Source organism: Danio rerio, chromosome 13 (assembly GCF_052040795.2).
Source record: "Danio rerio strain M-AB ecotype USA chromosome 13, GRCz13ab, whole genome shotgun sequence".
Lineage (NCBI taxonomy): Eukaryota > Metazoa > Chordata > Actinopteri > Cypriniformes > Danionidae > Danio > Danio rerio.
In genome coordinates this window covers 53,690,067-53,707,500 of record NC_141033.1, presented here as the reverse complement: position 1 = coordinate 53,707,500, position 17,434 = coordinate 53,690,067, and the positions used below count along the sequence as shown (strand labels likewise).

The following is a 17,434-nucleotide window of genomic DNA, read 5'->3' as shown; positions in this document are numbered from 1 at the left end:
ATATCTTTCATCCATCCAATCAATCCTATCCATCCATCTATTGTTCTATCTGTATACCCATCTATTGTTCCATCCATCCATCCATCTATCCATCCATCCATGCATCTATCTACCCATATATTGTTATATCCATCCATCCATTCATCCATCCTTTGTTATATTTATCCATCCATCTATCCACATTGTTCTATCCATCTATCCACCCATGCTTTAATTTCCTCCGCCCATCTCTCCATCTGTCCATCCATCCATCCATCCATCCATCCATCTATCCATCCATCCCTTGTTCCATCCATCCATCCATCCATCCATCTATCCATTATTGTTCTATCTACCCATCTATTGTTCTATATCCAACCATCCATCCATCCATCCATCCATCCACATATTGTTCTATCCATCTATCTACCATCTATTATTCTATCCAGCCATCCTTCCATCCTTTGTTATATCATCCATACATCCATCAATCCTTTGTTCTATTCATCCATCCATCCATCCATCCATGCATTTATCTACCCACATATTGGTATATCCATCCATCCTTTGTTATATCTATCCATCCATCTATCTATTCACATATTGTTATGTCCATCTATCTACCCATGCCTTGTTAATTCCTTCCTTCCTTCCATCCATCCATCCATCTATCTTTGTTATTTCCATCCATACATCCACAAATTGTTTTATCCATCTACATTCCTTCCATCCATCCATCCATCCATCCATCCATCCATTCATCCACATACTGTTCTACCCACCCACCAAACAAGTTTTATCCATCCTTCCATCCATCCTTTGATATATCTTTCATCCATCCAATCAATCCTATCCATCCATCTATTGTTCTATCTGTATACCCATCTATTGTTCCATCCATCCATCCATCTATCCATCCATCCATGCATCTATCTACCCATATATTGTTATATCCATCCATCCATCCATCCTTTGTTATATTTATCCATCCATCTATCCACATTGTTCTATCCATCTATCCACCCATGCTTTAATTTCCTCCGCCCATCTCTCCATCTGTCCATCCATCCATCCATCCATCCCTTGTTCCATCCATCCATCCATCCATCCATCCATCTATCCATCCATCCCTTGTTCCATCCATCCAACCAATCCATCCATCTATCCATTATTGTTCTATCTACCCATCTATTGTTCTATATCCAACCATCCATCCATCCATCCATCCATCCATCCATCCACATATTGTTCTATTCATCTATCTACCATCTATTATTCTATCCAGCCATCCTTCCATCCTTTGTTATATCATCCATACATCCATCAATCCTTTGTTCTATTCATCCATCCATCCATCCATCCATGCATTTATCTACTCACATATTGGTATATCCATCCATCCTTTGTTATATCTATCCATCCATCCATCTATCTATTCACATATTGTTATGTCCATCTATCTACCCGTGCCTTTTTAATTCCTTCCTTCCTTCCATCCATCCATCCATCCATCTATCTTTGTTATTTCCATCCATACATCCACAAATTGTTTTATCCATCCATTCATCCATCCATTCATCCAAATACTGTTCTATCTACCCACCCAACAATAGTTTTATCCATCCATCCATCCATCCTTTGATATATCATCCATCCATCCAATCAATCCTATCCATCCATCTATTGTTTTATCTATATACCCATCTATTGATCCATCCATCCATCCATCCATCCATCTACCCATATATTGTTATATCCATCCATCCATTCATCCATCCTTTGTTATATTTATCCATCCATCTATCCACATTGTTCTATCCATCTATCCACCCATGCTTTAATTTCCCCCGCCCATCCCTCCATCTGTCCATCCCTCCATCCATCCATCCCTTGTTCTATCCATCCATCCATCCATCCATCCATCCATCCATCCATCCAGCCATTATTGTTCTATCTACCCACCTATTGTTCTATATCCAACCATCCATCCATCTATCCATCCATCCACATATTGTTCTATCCATTTATCTACCATCTATTATTCTATCCATCCATCCATCTATCTTTTGTTATATCATTTATCCATCCATCCATCGTTTTATCCATCCACCCACATATTGTTCTATTCATCTATCTACCTATCCTTGGTTTTTTTCATCCATCCATCTATTGTTATTTCCATTCCTCCATCCTTTGATATTGTCTTGTCATTCCAAGTCTATTTGTAAAGCGATTTTCACAATAATCATCTTTTTAAAGAAGCTTTACATACTGGTGCAAGTTATTATTTTACAATCAGACAATGTACACTTTAGGATTCTTTGATGAACAGAACATTTAAAAGAGCAGCGCTCATTCATTCATTTTCCTTCAGCTTAGTCCACACAGAAATGCTCAACTGGCTCAGCCGGGACTCGAACCAGCGACCTACTTGCTGTAAGGTGACAGTGCTAACCACTGAGCCACTCCAGAACAGTGTTTAAGACAGAAATCTATTGTAAAACATGCATCAACTATCCACCAAAAAAACACTATAAATCTGTCAAATTTAAAGCATGAGATCAAAATAAAACCTGTGAACTGTGACAGACAAACTGTAATGCAATCAAAGCATTTAGTCAGGTCTTGCTTATGTATGAGGTTGTATTTGATTTTTAAATAGCTGCTTCTGTATGTAGGCAGTGAACAGCACGCCGGCTCACCAGGTTTTGGAACGGAATTTGTAAACCTGGAAGAAAGTGTGCAAATTATTAGACGAAATCCATGCATGTGAGTGGTAGCGGGTAGCAGTCTGCGCATCCCGCTGTGATTCCTCAACAACAACACCAGCAATGCTATTCCTGAAATCAAACGCTCAGCTTTTTTCCCCCTCGCTCACCTACAATATGGCAGGCAGATGCTCACAGGAACAAACTGATCTCCACTTCACCCCCTTACAAACTTTAGCCAGAACTGCAGAACCAACCAAACACACACACACACACACACACACACACACACACAACGAGCAGCAGGAGAAAACAAGCTACAATCACACATAAAAGCTCATAAATCAACCTGCCCGAGACCACTGCTTCAGTGCGTTTAGAAACAACACACACGGCCAAACAACAACATGCAGAGAATAAATCAACCCTGTAAAAGCTGACATAATAGTCAAAAGAAATAAAAGAAGAAGAAAAAAGGAAACGTTTTAGTTTATGGACCAATTGTCACTATTAACTAGGTTTATTCGCTGTCAATTATTAAGATATTGGCCGTTTTGAATACACTATGTACAGTAATTTATTCATTCATTCATTTTCTTGTTGGCTTAGTCCCTTTATTAACCCGGGGTCACCACAGCAGAATGAACCGCCAGCTGATCCAGCACTATTTACGCACCGGATGCCCTTCCAGCTGCAACCCATCTATGGGAAAACCTCCACCCACACTCATTCACACTCATACACTACGGACAATTTAGCCTACCCAATTCACCTGCACCCGGAGGAAACCCACGCGAATGCAGGGAGAACAAGCAAACTCCACACAGAAACGCCAACTGACCTAGCCGAGGCTCGAACCAGCGACCTTCTTGGTGTGAGGCGACAGCACTACCTACAGCGCCACCGTGTCACCCTGCGTACAGTAATATTTTATACAGTTCTACTCTATACTACTCCATAAAATGCTATTCTGATCAGTGCTATTCTAATAACAACTCAGATTTCTAATATGAAACTTAAAGGCACGTACACAGGGGACACTTTTCAGTTGTGTATCATCAGCGTTTTGAAACGTTTGTCCACATTTAAACCCAAGTGATTTTCATTGGCGTTGTTGTAAACTTCTAAGAGCCCAAAAAGCCAGGGAGAACTTTCGGTATCTTCAAAGCAGAATCATTTTTAATAGGAAGAACTCAGCGTGGCTGTGGCGTCATCGAAAGAATACTCTCAATTGGTACAACAGACACTCCGTTTAAATACATTTGTTACATGTAGGTGGAGACAGTCTAAAACAAAGCATGCAAATGAAGTGTTGTTGTCGGCAGGGTAACATGCCTTTCCAGGCCCGATCTCATCAGCATACAAGTACCCATTCACGATACATTTTAGCATTAAAACAGTGTGCAAATGATGCTCTGGAGACAGAAACAGCCCATCAGTTGACCGACTGGAGCAAATAGACACTGCAGTGCTGTGAAACTGACTATTTGCATTACTTCAAAGACCATCAGGGCTCAGGCAACCAACACATTTTAAGGTCTGTCACACCCTGAAAACAACTTTTCAGCTATATATATATATATATATATATATATATATATATATATATATATATATATATATATATATATATATATATATATATATATATATATATATATATATATGTAGATGATATAAATGTATATTCCCACAGCGTCAAGCAGAAGAGTATGCAAAACTCACCAGTGTGTGTGGCATATCTTGTCGCAAAATGCAGCTGAAAGTCCTACACATCGGTAATAGTTTACATCGTTTACATGTCTGTGCTGCACTCCAATGATGCAACTGAAATAGGAATACTTCACATGTCTTCATTTGATTGGTTAATGCATGTGGCTGCATTTGGAGCAGCCTCTGCTTTAGGACGGGGGCAACTCTTAGGGTGCTTTCACACCTGTGAATCGATTCAGTTGTTCCAAAACAGGGATTAAAATTGTAACATTGTTGCTCTTTGCTCTTGGAGCGGTTCGCTTTCACACGGAAAAGTTTCTAAACGGACCAAAAGAGGTAAAACAAGTCACGTGTGAGTAAACTCTCCTCACACTGGTCAGAGTTTCATGGTTTATTCTGCAGAGTACCGCTCATCTGTCAGGGGAGGTGGTGGTTTGGTGGTGTTTGACAGGGTGTGCGCGACGTGTCTGAAGAGCAAGGATGGATGCGGTGGGAAGGGGTGAGAAGGGTGCGCGACGTATTTGAGGACCGGGAGGGAGACGCGAGATTTCCAGGCGATTATCCCTCGTTTGAGGGCATTCGGGAGTCTCTGTGCATTTGCAGGAGACTCACAAAACTTCTGGCAGACTTAGGATGTCTTGAATGACCTCAAGCCCTACTAATAATTCTCTATGTCTATTAAATATCCATAAAACACTGTGCCGGAAATAGCCAGATGGTATAGCTTTCCACTACAATCGATCCGCTCCAGAGTTAATTTTAATAGAGCCGTGACCACCTCATTCAAACGATTTCAGAGCGATTGTTTTGGCACGAATCCGAGCGCGATTGCTGGGTTCACATATGCCAAACGAACCTCGCTAACTGGGCAAAGGTTCCGAAACAAAAGTCTAGGTGAGAAAGCACCCTTAAACTCCAGTGAAAAAAAAGTAAATCACACTCGCCCGCCCCAAACGAGTGACGTGCGCAACTCCGAGCGCGCTGTGCAAAGCAGTTGATGAGGGGTTCTGATTTAATCCTGCCTCCAATCTTTTGTGGTAAATTCATCCTCACGCTCCATCATAACATCACACCTGACAAGACAACTTTACACCTTGATGAGGAATCTTGTCAAGATTTAGGGTGCTTTCACACCTGCCTTGTTTAGTTTGATTGAATCGCACTGGAGTTCGTTTCCCCTTTTGGTGCGGTCGGTTTGGGCAGGTGAGAATGCAGCAATCGTACTCAAGTGCGCATCAAAAGCGGACCAAATAAGTGTACCGAGACCTGCTTGAAGAGGTGGACTCGGTACGCTTTCCAACAAACCCTGGAGCGGTTCGTTTGTGGTGAGAATATGATCCATACTAAAACAGGTCCAACCGCAAAAAGTACTGCGCCTTTTGGACTAATTCAGCTGCCGTAGGCCGATGCACTGTGCATTATTGGATATGGAGGAAAAATATTTGTTGACAGCGCTTTACCAACAGAGAGAGAGAGAGGGGAAAACATTAACTGATGGATCGTTGGTAATATTTCCGCAAGATGAGCATGTCGCAGTTTAGCTAAATTAATTCATGCCTCCTCCTGAAGTGACGAGCGATGCATTAAACACTGTTTTCCAGCCGCGGCCGCGCTTCATTTTCGTAATGTCTAGTTTGTCTAAAGCAGCGATACAATCAGCCAGCGCAGTCGTCCCTCCAGAGTAAATGGTTTTGTTTACCTGCGGGAGTTCACTGGCATTTTCCCGCACGTGAATTCTGACCAATCAATAAGCAGTTTAGGAAATATGTTCATCAACATCTGGCCAATGAGAGATGTGGATTTTGTCAGATGACTGCATTTTGGTTCGTTTCAACTGGTTCGGACCAAAGCCAGAAGTGTGGTGTGAAAACGACCCAAAGACGGCAGAAAACGCAACAATGTATCATTTATTGCCCTTAATCCAGACCAGATGAAGCGAACTACAGATGTGAAAGCACCCTTAGTCTCATAGCCCGAGATCTCCTCACATCCTTAGAATAGTTTAGGTGTTGGGTAGGGTTAGAGACGTAGAATAAGATCACTTATTCAAGAACACTCAATTGTTGCATTTCGTGCTTAATTACACTGTGAACAGCAGCTACGCTAATTATTTTCTTTATTCTCTATTTCCACCTGGAGATGCTCATCCTGAGGCCTCTAGAGACTATGCTGCGCCACTGATGTGATCCAAGTCCTGTGAAGAAATGATGCCAAGGTCTCCGTAATCCTGGACCAGGCCGTATCCTGAGCTGATGCTGTGGTGGTTATGGAGGAGTGGAGAGCATGAGAGTGATTCCTGAAAGACTCCAGTGACAGACGAGTCTCCGCATTGATTCTGTGGGCCAGCCTGAACACCCGCTGGTGACCTACTCACACCTGCAGCTTCTCCACGATGGACATCCAGCATTCTCCAGCCTCTGACGCCTAGACTACAGCTCTGCACAACAAGTTTGGCCTTGAAATGGTCATGCCCAACTGAGCCTGGCTTCTCTTAAGGTTTTTAATCCTTCACTTTGGTCAATTGGTGAAGTTCGTTCCTCCACTGTCGCCACTGGCTTGCTCGGTTTGAGACTTGTGGAGCTGCGCATCAACAGATTTGCTCTTCAGTGTTTGGACTCTCAGCAGTGAAAATTAAACCACACTGAACTGAACTGAACTTCAACACTGAAAACTGAACTCACACTGTTTCAGTCAACTAGAACTTCAGTGTTCAGTTGCTTTGACAGTGTAGAAGTGCTGGAGAAATAAACGCAAACGGATTTGGATTGAATCATGCAGGATTTGAGCTCTATAAAAACTAATGAACAGACATCTTAATCATCAGCAGGAACTCATCCAGTAGTTAAAAGTGAGAATTTGTACTTAAAGTCTTAACTAAAGTAACTAAAGTGTTACTGCGTCTGATTTTAATATCTATATTCTGATGTTTACTTTATAATACTCAGAAACAGACAGACGTGAAGCACGAGCAGAAGCTGGATGTTCACACAATTATACTAAAAGACCTTTTACTTGATTAAATGTCTAAACTATCAATCAGATAACAGATGGCATGAGAAGTAGAGCGCATGTGTGTGTGTGTGTGTGTGTGTGTGTGTGTGTGTGTGTGTGTGTGTGTGTGTGTGTGTGTGTGTGTGTGTGTGTGAGAGAGATTTCTTTTGGTAAAGTATAAAAAAAAGTTAATTTTTTTGCTCTGCTTTTCATTTTTAAAGTCGCATGTGCAGGAGATTGGTGGTGATGATCCAGTTCCAGCTCTGAACTCAGAGTTAGGTGTGTGTGTGTGTGTGTGTGTGAGTGTGTGTGATGGGTGATTGTCGGCGGCGCACAGATGCACTAAAAGCTTCAGTATAGAAAGTAAAGCTGATAGAGTGACGCGTCGCTGCATCACAAACTCAGAGCAGAGACTCTGCCAACACATCCGTCATGTCAGTGAAGGACACACTGATACAACGCCCTGCCAGCTGGACACACACGGACACCTAAAGACACACACACAAACGGAAACATAGATACACACAAACTTACAAAGTCTCACACACACACACACCTAAAGATACATGCAAACACACACACACATATTTACCTAGACACACACAAACTTACAAAGTCAGTCTTACACACAAACACACACACACACACACACACCTAAAGACACGTGCAAACACACCTGAAGACACATGCAAACATACACACAAATACCTAAAGACACACACAAACTGACAAATCAGTCACACACACGCAAACACACACACACACACACACACACCTAAACACACACACACAGAAACCTAAAGACAAACACAAAGAAACAGTCAGTCTCACACACATACACACACACACACACACACACATCCGAAGACACATACAAACACCTGAAAAAAAGTGCAAACACACAATCACACACACACACGCACTTGAAAACATGCAAGCACAAACAAACCTAGAGACACACGTGCACACACACACACACACACACACACACACACACACACACACACACACACACACACACACATGAAGCCACACATGCATACGCGCACACAAACCTGAATACACATCTGCACAAACACACACACACACCTAAAGACAGACATGCACACACACATGTATACACACCTAAAGACACACGTGCACATACAGAACCACATACACAACCAGAAGAGACACGTGCATGCACACACACACCTAAAGACACACACAAACGGAAACATAAAGATACACACAAACTTACAAAGTAAGTCTCACACACACACACACACACACACACACCTAAAGATACATGCAAACACACACACACACACACACACACACACATTTACCTAGACACACACAAACTTACAAAGTCAGTCTTACACACAGACACACACACACCTAAAGACACGTGCAAACACACCTGAAGACACATGCAAACACACACAAATACCTAGACACACACAAACTGACAAATCAGTCACACACACGCAAACACACACACACCTAAACACACACACACACAGAAACCTAAGGACACACACAAACACACAGTCAGTCTCACACACATACACACACACACACATACACACCCGAAGACACATACAAACACCTGAAGAAAAGTGCAAACACACAATCACACACACACGCACTTGAAAACATGCAAGCACAAACAAACCTAGAGATACACGTGCACACACACACACACACACACACACACACACACATGAAGCCACACATGCATACGCGCACACAAACCTGAATACACATCTGCACAAACACACACACACACCTAAAGACAGACATGCACACACACATGTATACACACCTAAAGACACACGTGCACATACAGAACCACATACACAACCAGAAGAGACACGTGCATGCACACACACACCTAAAGACACACACAAACGGAAACATAAAGATACACACAAACTTACAAAGTAAGTCTCACACACACACACACACACACACATCTAAAGATACATGCAAACACACACACACACACACACATTTACCTAGACACACACAAACTTACAAAGTCAGTCTTACACACACACACACACACCTAAAGACACGTGCAAACACACCTGAAGACACATGCAAACACACACAAATACCTAGACACACACAAACTGACAAATCAGTCACACACACGCAAACACACACACACCTAAACACACACACACAGAAACCTAAGGACACACACAAACACACAGTCAGTCTCACACACATACACACACACACACACACATCCGAAGACACATACAAACACCTGAAGAAAAGTGCAAACACACAATCACACACACACGCACTTGAAAACATGCAAGCACAAACAAACCTAGAGATACACGTGCACACACACACACACACACACACACACACATGAAGCCACACATGCATACGCGCACACAAACCTGAATACACATCTGCACAAACACACACACACACCTAAAGACAGACATGCACACACACATGTATACACACCTAAAGACACACGTGCACATACAGAACCACATACACAACCAGAAGAGACACGTGCATGCACACACACACCTAAAGACACACACAAACGGAAACATAAAGATACACACAAACTTACAAAGTAAGTCTCTCACACACACACACACACACACACACATCTAAAGATACATGCAAACACACACACACACACACACACACACACACACATTTACCTAGACACACACAAACTTACAAAGTCAGTCTTACACACACACACATGAAGCCACACATGCATACGCGCACACAAACCTGAATACACATCTGCACAAACACACACACACCTAAAGACAGACATGCACACACACATCTATACACACCTATAGACACACGTGCACATACAGAACCACATACACAACCAGAAGAGACACGTGCATGCACACACACACACACACACACACACACACACACACACACACCTGAAGACGCATATGCACACACACACACACACATATATACACACCTGAAGACACACATGCACAAGCACACACACCTAAAGACACACATGAAAATACAGAACCACACACACAACCTGAAGAGACATGGACACACACACACACACACACAAACACCTGAAGACGCATATGCACACACACACATATATACACACCTGAAGACACACATGTACAAGCACACACACACACACACACACCTATGACACACATGCACATACAGAACCACATACACAACCTGTTGAGACACGTGCGCACACACACACACACACACACACCTAAAGATGCACATGCACAAACACACATATACACACCTGGAGACATGTGCACAAACACGCGCACACACACCTAAAGTCACACGTGCACATACAGAACCACATACACACATACACAACTTGAAGACACATGTGCACAAACACACACACACACACATCTAAAGACACATATGCGCAAACACACAGATATACACACCTGAAAACACACAGGCACATACACATACTTAGACACACATGGCATGCAAATTCAGACACACACACACACACACCTGAAGAGATATGTGCACACACACACAAACAAACATCAGACACACATGCGCACATACACACCTAAAGACACACAAACATACGCAAAAGCAAACACGCATACACACATGATACACTGCCAACAGAACATGCTCTCAGTGTGTGTGTGTGTGTGTGTGTGTGTGTGTGTGTTCTGCAGATGTGTTGTCAGTACTCTTCAGCTCTGCATATGAATGAAAGCTCTTCAGCAGTCTGACAGACGTGGATCCTCCAGAGACTGGGTCTGAGGAGCTCCAGCTTTTCCTTCATCCAGTTCTCCTCGCTAAATGGACTTCACAACTAAATTAAGAGGCTTTTCAATTTCACAGAGACGTCTCGGGGAGGAAACCTTCAACACATTTCAATCCATCAGGACGCTGGATAAACACAAGCTGCACGTCCAAAACACAACGGGAAACAAACACTCTTCTCTCGCTTTAGTGAGTTATTTACAGTGAACGAGCAGAGCATTCTCACTGCCGCTGTCAGGAGCTCAATAACAGCTCTTAAAGGGCCATAAAAACCCCCTCGTTTCAGCAGGGTGTTTTCACACCTCTACTTTGGAAAAAGTCAGAAAAGTGGGCGTGTCCAGCTCTGTTTAGGGGGGAGTGTCGGAGGAACTAAAGTGGGAGGGTGTGGGAGTGTCTATTTGGGCACGCATGAGTTTCAGAGTCAAAACAAACACACACACACACACACACACACACACACACACACAGGGGAGAAAGTGACAGTGTTACATGGACATCTGTAGTCGAATTATTTGCCAAATTATTAAATGGTGGACTTTAACTGCAGTTTGGCTCTTTCATTCAGGGAATTCATTCATGTCCCTCACGACAAACGAGATATTTGATTCGAGGAGCTGCTGTAAGCGTGTATTTTACATGCAATGTTTGATACCGCACAGCGAATGAGAGAAAAAAAACTCTGCATTTCCCGGAAACTTAGATGCACACGACAGGTAGCGTGAGAAAGCCGCGTGTGTTATTCCGGTCACAAAATGCGGTGAAAATCCTACACGAGGTTAAAGTTTGGTTGTGGTGCTAACATGTTTACACTCGGTGCAATAGTTAACTTAGTTCGATACGAACAAACTGAATAAACAAAGAGCACTGGATGCTCACTTACCAAATCTGTAGAGACAGGACAATCACCAGCAACTAGAGCCGCGTCTTTATTAAGATGAGACTACAAGCGAATCCGGATCTCAGCGTTTGCAGATGAGAACAGCTCTCAGGTAAACAATAATCCTCCTTAGACACGTAAGTTATTGTTGTCGAGCGTCGCGTACACTGTTAATCCACACGTGACTCCAGATGAGCTCTCACAGAGAGAAAATGAAAACAAAACTGAACTGCAGCAAACTATAAAGCAACACTTCACGCTTGTTTTGCCAACACAACGTGGCGTCTCTGTCGTCTAAACACTGTGACAGTAATGAATATTAATGAAGTTGCACAATAGAGCGCGCTGTTTGGTTTGAACCAAGCCTTACTCATGCATTAATGCATCACACTGTAAGACGTAATGAGACACACTCTGGCACAGACGCTCAGTCTGCACGCTGGAATACACGCTATTATGTCATGACCGTGACGCAGCTTCAAAAATTAGTTTCACACCGGAAGTACGAATTTGCTTGAAATAACGCAAAAACAACCAGTTTACACTTTTTTTGTGAGATATAGGTGTCCTAACAGTGTTTTTAGCAGTGTGGGACACATATACGACTGTCAACAGCTCAAACACATGTGTTCTGGTGTTTCGTGACCCTTTAATACTGGAGGAGATCAGGGGTGTCGCTAGACCCCAGTCAATGCTTTGAGATATGATTTACTTCATAAGCAAATTGTTTATCAAGAGCCTTTAAGACTAATCCAGCTGCCGTGATCTGATGCGCTGTGCATTATGGAATGTGGAGGAAAAATATTTGTTGACAGCACTTTACCAACAGAGAGAGAGAGAAAAACATTACTTGATTAATCACTGGTAATATTTCTGGAAGATGGCCATCTTCAGCAACACACAAATATCTTTACAGATGAAAACAATTAAAGGATTAAAATGATCCAGAAATGAGGATTTTCTACATCAATATAAACAGCACTGCCTCCATGCCTTCTCCACCTCGGGGGGCTTCTTCAGTTTATTCATGAAGATCTGCATCTGTATAATGTTATTATTATTAGCTGTATTATTGATTATATGCTGATTTATATTTGCTTTAATAAACACAAGTGTAGATGTGTCCAGCTGTGGGGTTTTGGAGACGTCTGCATCAGCATATGGGGCAAGAACAGGACGTGTTTTCGGATATAACTCAGTTTTCTGACCACACTTCATTATTATTGTTCATTTATTCCTTTGCTGGAAATCAGAACTGAATTTAGAAATAGTTTTGACACAAATCTTTGTGCTTAACAAAGGAAATTAAACATGTGGGCTAATGATGTGTTCAGTGGAGTGAGTTTCCACCGTTTCTGCACTTCACCAAAGTAAAGGAGTAAAGTAAAGAGAAAGTAAAGAGGCTGAATGGAGGAGGCTCGTTCTTTATCCTCGCGCTGCAGATGCTCTGTTTAACTGTTTTCTCGCTAGTGAAGCGTTCAGTTTTTACACATATAAAGTCTTCATGTAAATAGCAAATGCACCATTGAGTGACACAACTGACTCTTAAAGGGAATGAGAGACGAGACTCTGATTGGTTTAATGCAGGTTATGCTCAAAACACACCCAGAACTCATTAAGAGAATAAGCACAACACTGTTAGACCATGCGCCAGGGCACAGAGCGCATTTATCCATCATTCAAGAGTTCACACTTAGCAAATGACTTACGATAGCTTATTTGGCATGTTGTCCCGGGAGAGAGCCCTGAGCTAAAGGGATCCTCGAGTCCAAGGCTCTTTCCCTTTGTGGGGCGAGAGGAGATTGATCTAAAACTCCCCCGCAGCTAAGGCCAAGGTGAACTCCCTGAGAGCGAGACGACTAGTAAAAGAGACTGATGTTTAAGAGGTCTATAATGCAGAGCGTATTTAGGCTTTGGGAGAGAACTGAAACCCCGGGTGAAACGTGCCGGCTCCACGCAGAGACACCAGAAGCTCAAGTAAGGAGCCAGAGCCAATGGAATTCCAGCTGGTTGCTGGGCCAACGAGCCACCTATTTTGGATGAAAGTGGAAGAAGGGGGAGGAGGGGGGTTTCTTCAAGACGAAGATAGTTGTAAGTGGAAAAGGAGGAGATCATAGACTGTAAAATATATGGACGTAGTATCCGAGACGTCACCTATAGGTTTCTAAAGAGCGCAAAAGAAGCCACAAGTAGGCGTGGCCAACCGTCGCCATTTTGTTCGCGCATCATCACACCCACGGCGGGATACCAAACAAGGGCAAAGAGGCGGAGAGTGAGGCGGAGCTACAGACACCTGCTGGCATTCAGCTTCAGACACACTTTACTTTGGGAGAACGCTTAATACTTTATCACCTGCGACTCGTTTGTGTTCTGACCACTTGTGCTTGGTTGTTCACTATATCAATAAAGTGTTTAGACTTTTAAAAACACTGCTGTAATACACAGAGCCACTAAACATTGCTCTTATGACGTTTCTCAACAGAAGGAAAACGCGAATGACTTCCAAACACTTCAGATATAGTCTGTGTTAGTTAATGTAAGACTATTGATGAACTCCAGCATAACACTGTATGACAACACTTCAGATGACTGATCTAGAGCCTACAGCTAATCAATCTGACAGATTCTGGAGTGCATTACAGCTCTAAATATAAATATAAACCATAAATTATCTTAAATAAAACAAATACATGTATAGAGATGGTATATAAGTATATAACTCTACTCACATGGGAAACGGAGGCCACGTGAATGGTTTGTGAGCACAATTAAGTGCACTCAGCATGCCATGCCATCTAATAATTGTAGGAAACAAGTCCAAAAGACAGCTGACTGTGTAAAGCCACATAAAACAACACAGAAATACGATAAAAATGCCGAGTTCAGAGGCTAATCTGCAGGATTCAGCTGAGGTGACGGCGACCAACGAGACCTAGCTGTCACTCAAGTGGCCACGCCCTTAATTATGCAAACTTAATATAACTTAATATAAAGGAAACGGATGAGTTATAAAAAAATTCACCCCCTCACAGTTGTCATGAAGGGTAATATTAGCTGTATTAACCAACATCTTTTTTGTAGCAGGCTGTAAACACCTTTATTCTGCTGTAAAGTTGGCCATTCTAACAGTGCGCTCAATTGAAATTTGCTCTATTTTGGAGCCAGGAGCGGCCAGGTCTAGCGGAATTTCTGATGAATTGCAGTTTTAGTTACTTCCGTATTGGCTTCCTGAGAGAGAGCGGGAGGTTGCCGCTTGGAGGAGATATATAGGAACTCGGGATCTTTGATTGGAGGATTGTGATTAGCTAATATGAGCCAGCTGGGTTAATCATGAGCGCATACTCCTCTCGAAATTAGTTTAATAAATTAAACGTCACTTAAAATAGCAAAAGTGGATTCAGATACGAACTTTGTGCTTTTGAGCCATGCGCTTTAGACTGCGCCTAGATTGTTTAAATAAAGCCCAATGTATCTCAATGGGACATTTATAATTAAATAAATAAATAAATAAATAAATAAATAAATAAATAAATATTTAAAATAAATAAATAAATAAATAAATACATAAATATTTAAATAAAATAAATAAATAAATAAATATTTAAATAAATAAATAAATAAATGAATAAATAAACATTTAAATAAAATAAATAAATAAATAAATAAATAAAATAATTGGATGCACTGCATTTAACTGTATTTAAATCAACTAGATGCATTATGTTCATTTCACAATATGTATGTCTCAAGAAAAACAAAATATCACAATGTCAGATTTTTCAAATATCGTGCAGCACTGGGCACACAGAATGATGTAAACATGGCATAAAAGGGAAATATTTATGAATAAATTATGATTAAAAAATAATAAAAGTAAATACAAATAAAATAAATCGCTAACACAGCTAAGACACAAGAGTAAAATCACTCACAGGAGAAGCTGAAGATCGCAGGAAGAAAAAGACACCTTCCAACAAGAGTGTGACATTCAGACAGAGACGGGACACAGATTCACCTCCACAGAGAGCCAGAGCGTGTTTTGGGAGGTGTTTTGGGGTCGGAAACCGTTCTGTCTATAGCTGATGAAATCCTCCAACGTCCTCATTCATCAAACCCACAACACATATTAATTATCGTCCACCTTCAGCCAAACAGTAGAGGACAAAGCGTGCACGCACGCACACACACACACACACACACACACACACACACACACACACACACACACACACACACACACGCACACACACACACACACACACAGTGACCCCGAAAGTATTCCCACACTTAAAGCACGCCTGAATCTCATTGCATTTGATGACAGATTCAAATTTTCGGGGTAAAATTAAAGTGCGAGCGCTGATTGTCTGTGTTAAAGTCACCTTCAGCATGAAGGGGGTTCTGGGTCATTGCCATGCTGTAGTGCTGACTGTCCTTCTGCTGTTGCTATCAAGTTGCTTGATGCCAAACCTGATGTTTAAATTAGTCTAAATTAGTTATGACAATTTCTGAAATGATTTCCAGGGCTGTTATAATAAAACCAAACTACTATCTTGAAATAAAATCGATATTAACTGAAATAAAATACATTAAAAAAATGTTGTTGTTTTTTTGTCATTCAATTTTCTTCAGCTTAGTCCATTTTTCATCAAGAATCGCCACAGTGGAATGAACCGCCAACTATTCCAGCATATGTTCTACATAGCGGATGCCCTTCCAGCTGCAACCCAGTACTGGGAAACACCCATACACACTCATTCACTCACACACACACATTCATACACAACGGCCAATTTAGTTAATCAATTCCCCTATAGCGCATGTGTTTAGACTGTGGGGGAAACCGGAGCACCTGGAGGGACACACCAACACAGGGAGAACATGCAAACTCCATACAGAAATGCCAACTGACACAGCTGGGACTCGAACTAGCAACCTTCTTGCTGTGAGGCAACAGTGCTAACCACTGAGCCACCATGTCGCCCTATTTTCTATATGTAAAATCCAAATATGAATGTGCATGTCTTATGCAATTTGCATCTATTTGCCTGTATCAGATTTCACTTTTTGCTGTATATTAAACTACTCAAACCCCTCAGGAAAAAAGAGCAACCTGAATAACACCCTACTGAGCAACTACAGGCCAGTTTCAGTTAAAGGCCAAGAGTTCAGTCAGAGCAGGGTGAATCAGCCTTCAGCTACTAACAGCGCCCCCTGCTGCTGGAATCAGCTGCCAGAAATGATCAGATGTGCTCCAACATTAGACATGTTCACATCGAGACTGAACACACATGTTTAGCTGTGCCTTTACTGAATGAGCACTGTGCTGCGTCTCACAGATCACACTATTATGTCCTGCTCTTTTTCAAGTGTCGGTAATTTCCATTGTTTGTTAAATACA

The 17,434-nt window shown here is 41.9% G+C and overlaps 1 protein-coding gene across 5 annotated transcripts in view; it reads right to left on the bottom strand.

Moving 5' to 3' along the window:
• The window catches only part of dntt (deoxynucleotidyltransferase, terminal), a 394,622-nt gene that overhangs the window by 66,741 nt on the left and 310,447 nt on the right, over positions 1-17,434 (bottom strand).